The sequence below is a fragment of the Pinus tabuliformis genome, chromosome J, assembly GCF_031772625.1.
Source record: "Pinus tabuliformis cultivar Carrire ecotype Pingquan chromosome J, CPIR1, whole genome shotgun sequence".
In the NCBI taxonomy this organism is placed as follows: domain Eukaryota; kingdom Viridiplantae; phylum Streptophyta; class Pinopsida; order Pinales; family Pinaceae; genus Pinus; species Pinus tabuliformis.
Genome location: NC_142295.1, coordinates 211,899,481 through 211,904,872, shown reverse-complemented (window position 1 = coordinate 211,904,872; position 5,392 = coordinate 211,899,481). Strand labels below are relative to the sequence as shown.

General features: G+C 35.4%; 1 pseudogene across 1 annotated transcript; it reads right to left on the bottom strand.

The window, feature by feature from the left end:
- Positions 1 to 1,850: 1,850 nt before the first annotated feature.
- LOC149226450 (protein translation factor SUI1 homolog 2 pseudogene) lies at positions 1,851 to 2,485 on the bottom strand (annotated as a pseudogene). The gene is made up of 3 exons (XR_016248290.1): positions 2,246 to 2,485; positions 2,099 to 2,152; positions 1,851 to 1,986 (listed from the first exon to the last, which is right to left on the bottom strand). The product of XR_016248290.1 is annotated as a protein translation factor SUI1 homolog 2 pseudogene (transcript).
- Between the last annotated feature and the right edge of the window lie 2,907 nt (positions 2,486 to 5,392).

The window sequence follows — 5,392 nt, the reverse complement described above, 5'->3', positions numbered from 1 at the left end:
GGCCAATCTAGCCACATTGATACCAACCCTTGTTCTATGTTCCAACATCAATCTCTTCCAAAATGCGCTTCACAAACAAGCTCTACACTAAACCATAGATACATTTATAGCAAAGGCACTTCACAAACCAACTCTACACTAAACCATAGATACATATATAGAAAATTTTAAACTTCCAATCACAACAAAGCATTCATTTTCATCTCTATGTTATTCAATCCTTCATCAAGTTTTCTATATTTAGAATACAAAGTACAACACTCCACCATCTATGATAAGCTTGGTCCACACGCAGGAGCAAGAGAGCATGGCTCCTAATAATTGTCAACTTACACCACACAATGCTATCACTTGAACATACATACATATTGAACATGTTATCTTGACCTTTCATCACTACACCATCTTTGATAAGCTTGATCCACATAGAGAAGCTTACACCACACAATGTTATCATTTGACAATGACATATATATTGAACATGTTCTCTTGACCTTTCATCACTCCATGCTTATAGAATATAAAGACACAATTGTCTTACCTACTTTCAAGTTCACAACCAAGCACAAGTACAACATGCTCTCGAGTCTCAACTCTCCCCCAACAAACACCACATGCACCAAGGAATCCGACTTGGATTCTCATGTGGCATGCCTCACATGTAAATACATGCATCTCTGAAAGTAACCTGATCCAACATCTATCATGACCAAGGATTGAATTTATGTGCTTCTAACCCCATTTTTCCATGCTCAAGGATGAAATCCTACTGTGAAATTCCATTGCATGATTTTTGTCCAAGACCTTTTCTAGTAAAGTAATTTTGATGCATCATTTTATCTGAAAAAAAGTTTGCCCTTGCATTAGAAATTTAACATGATGGGTTCCTATCCCCTCACTAGATAGTCCATGCATGTTTGGCTTTGATATCATGTATAGTGATAATCGAGACATGTTTGACTTTGATATAATGTATAACCAATCTAGCCAAATTATTCAAAATACAAGCAATGTGAACCATCTATGCATGTTTAGCTTTGACATCATGCATAGAAATCTAGCCAAATCATTAAAAAAAACAACCAACATGAACCATCTTGCAATTTAAAATAGGTTTCATCACACCAAATACCACATGTCGATTAACTAGTTACAGTTACCCTTGACCAAGTCAAAATTCACCTAACAATGAGCCAAAGAAACTACAGTAATAAAATCCATCCAAACGAGTTGAAGTTAATATCATGCAATGCCCAAGGAAAAAAAGGTCTTAATTATCCATCTGATTAAGATGGATGGATTGCAAAATAATCCTTCTGTATTTTAAGATAATTCACAATCCATAGCATTCTGCTTCATTTTGTGCACTTAAGTGACATCATCATTTCTAGTATTTTGATGTCATCCATATCATCCCACAAACTAAAAATCAAATATCACGTAAAGAAAAAATTTGGAAACATAATAATTTGAAGAGTACACCATTTTACAAACAATATGTTTTCCCAACTTGAGTCAGGAGAGAACATTCCTTAGAACATTAAAATCCCGACAAAACATGGAAAAAAAATTCTTTGCCACGAATACATGAGGTGATCAATAATGTCATGCAATCAATAATGTCATGTCATATAAATCAAATATCACTAAAGAAGAAATTATTGGAAAAAACATTTGGTAGTTTTTCTCATATTTATAATTTGAAGAGTACAGAGGTTTACAGACAACATATGATACCAGATTTGACTCAGGAGAGAACATTCCTTACAACGTTAAAATCCCTAAGAAAACAAAGAAAATAATTTATCCGCCACCTATACATGAGGCGATCACCAACACAGTAGTAACAGTACATATGTACTGTCAAAAGTACAATTTGAAATCTAAAAACAACACATTAATGCATTTTTTACTGATCTACGTCTTCATCAAATAAGTCGTTTAAAATCCATGAATTTTGATCTTATCTTTCTTCACCAAACCAGCCTAAAAGAAAGTTTCATCAATCAGAAAAAAATGGTAATACTCTTTTAAAACACACAACAACCATGTTTTAAACTATAAAAGAAGTTGCAATTATGCATGGTTAGGAAATTACATTGATAAGGAACTGAGAAACGTTCTTCCTTTGATCACCTTGAAGCTGGATAACCTAAAAAACAAGTAAACTTGTATGAGGAACAAAACCAGAAATATCTTCCAAAATCCCTAATTGAAATGGATCATAAGACGACTTGTGCAATACCTGCCCCAGCTCTAGATCCTGCACAACAGTACCATTGCAACAGAACTCTTTCTTGAAATCTTTAAGAATCTTATTATAATTGTAATCCTTTTGAAGCCCTTGAATTGTAGTCAGGCACTTTCTTCCATTCCTCTGTTGTATACGAACATGTACATAATCCTTTGTACCCGATCCAACATCTTCTGCTTCCAAATCCTTGAATGGGTCTGTGACAGGGAAAAGGGAATAAGGCTTCAACATGTCATTAAGGGAGTGCCAACGAGCTTTTAATTGCAAAATATTATATAATTGTCCTAAGGATTTCCTTTTTCACAATCAAAATCTGGAACCCAAAATAAATTTTAGCATAACAAGATTCCAAACCTCAAGCAAGAGATGACTCCTTGAACATGGATTGTTTCACATTTGATAATAAAATGGGCCTTAAAGAACAAGGTTCAGATGAATTCGAAAAATTCAAGGGAGATATCTCATCTAACTGAAATAAGAATTATTGCATAGCCAAATCCAGTCATAAAAAAACATAGTTTTCAAACTATGGAATAACTCTTGTGCAGACAAACATGATTAAAAAATCCAAAGAAAAATATCCACAACAAAATGAAAAGCCAATGAGGTGGATAGAGAATTAATATTTCAACCTAACCTCAATTTTCTTAGTGAAATGTACCACCTATATAGCATGATTCAAAGGAATAAGACCGAGTTGAAACCCCCATCAATTTTCGCAGAATATCTACCTACTAGGCTTGCCATGCAAGTTATGAAGGGAGTCGGTCATGTTTCTTTAAGCATTTCAAACATAAATTTAGAGATATTCCACTCTTATGGGCCAAAAATGTGTCATATAATACTGAATGTAATAAGATCCCAGGAATTCATACAACATACAAGCCCTTACAATGAAGTTAGATATGACAAGAAAATAAACCCTAATTTAATCTCTATTCATAATTTTTAAACAAAAGATTATAAATAGAATAAAATCTATGGGGCATAAAATCCTATCTGAAAAATAGAGATCGCCAAAAACGGCCACACGTAATGAAACTTACTATATCCATACTGTTGTCGTTTTTTTGGAGCACAAGTGTAGCAAAAAACACCCCCTTAGTAGTGGATTGTTACCTGCAAAGGATCACAGTCAAAATTGGTGTTGTTAGTGGACAAACTTAAATAAACACAACATTGTAAATAGTGGAAACAATGCATACATAAACATAAACTTAAAAAAATATGTGCATGAACAAAACTATGCTCAAATGGAGCAAACACATCAATAATATATGGAAAAATCTCCCTTTATTGATTTCTGGTGGTAGAGGTTGAATACAGTTAGAATCTCAGACACTTGAAGAGAATTCTTTGAGCCAGGGAGATAAAAAATCCTCAGCAAGGGGGGTTTCTTTTCCTCATTCTCTTTGCAAGTTTCTCCTCTCTCTCAAAGAAGTGTGAAGACTCTCCAAAGGGCGGATTCCTCTTCACTCACAAAGATGTTGGGTTGCTTAGAAGCTTTTTTGCCAACATGCTAGTGCTCTTCACTTCCTTGGTTTCAACAATGTATTGGTGGTTTGCTCAAATAAAAATTTGGCCAGCATAACAATATCTCTTGTTTTGGCTCTCCCTTGGCTTGTTTATATAGATTTTTTTGAATCCCTCTTCCCACTCTTGGTACATGTATGATAAAGACACATGAGTAGGACAAGAGGATTCCATTGAGGGCTGCACTTCTCCAAGGCAACTCGAATTCGACTGTACTAGGCCGATCTCGCATCAAAAAAATGGCTCCAAGTGTGTAGAGTGGTCCCAGACTACTGAGTCATCTTTTCTGCAACCATGCGGATTTTTGAGGATATGTTGTGCGCACATGTTTATCGAAGAAATATGCGCACAACCTTAATTGATTTCCTATTTAAACTTTGGACCTTAGGAGAACTTTTGATTTTTGAATCTTCATAATATATTCGGCTGAAAAAATGTCCACTTTTGCATTTTGTTGGACACTTTTAATGTCTTCTGGATTGTACTAGTAGGTGTACAATTTTTCTGTGTTAACAATAGCCCCCTGATGTATGAGGTTAGGAGAAAGCGTATAACCGAAATACATCATGTTTTCATTTCCTTTGGAGAATCTGATTTAACTTTTCGAGAGAGAGAATAAATTGTTGTAGAGATGAGTAGAGAAAAACCCCCTTGACTGAGTATGGATGATACCTATGCTTCGGTAAAAAAATTACAATAATGGTGTGTCTATATGAGGCGGGTATGTCCCATGCTCATTATTATGGCCAATTAGAACTGATTACAATGGGACAACAACTGATTTTTGTCTAGTCAATGTGATGGTTGTTGACATGCTGATAACTGTTGATGAAAAATTATTGATGCCCTCAGGGGCGCTTTCTGGTCAAATAGGCGAAATATTGTTTTCCTATGCATATCTTGGTGAATAACTTTGTTGATGGGTGTTGTGGTATGCAAAAAATTTTGGTGGCAGGTATCTCCCCCACATCATAATATAATCACTGCTGAATGAGGTGCTTAGTGATGCGAGGGTCTTCGAATAAGTGAATGAACTGCAATAGTAACTAAGTACGACACCACCTTGACATGAATGATTAAGTTGATATCGAATTTCAAGGGGACCAATGACTTCACTAGGCAATAATGGTTCCCAATGTGCTACCCAAGGATATCCCTATTAAGGGAGGGTTTAAGGTACTACCTATTTCCTAGAATATATTTGTTGAAGTCGACAGGAAAGGGGTGTCATCCACCCGACATGGTGAGTTAGGATATCAATGTGAGATATGAAAAAATTGTAATAACTTGGGTTAGATAGTCATGATAGCGAGGGATATCGATATTGAAGGATACGTATAACTATATTGCGGTCATAGCTTGATATGCAAACGGTGGCGGTCAAAAACATGCTTTCTAATGATCCTGGAGTCGGTAGGATTTCTAGGATGGGTGTAAGTGATTTTTGATGGACGTGAAAAATGGGGGTGATTTGCTGATGAGATGTGACCAAAGGTGATTAGAGAGTGCAAGCGGGCGAAGGCCATGAATTGTAAAAATCTAATGTGGATGGGAGATGTTTAATTTTTTTGAAAAAATCTTTGTATACTTTCCAAAAGAATAGGG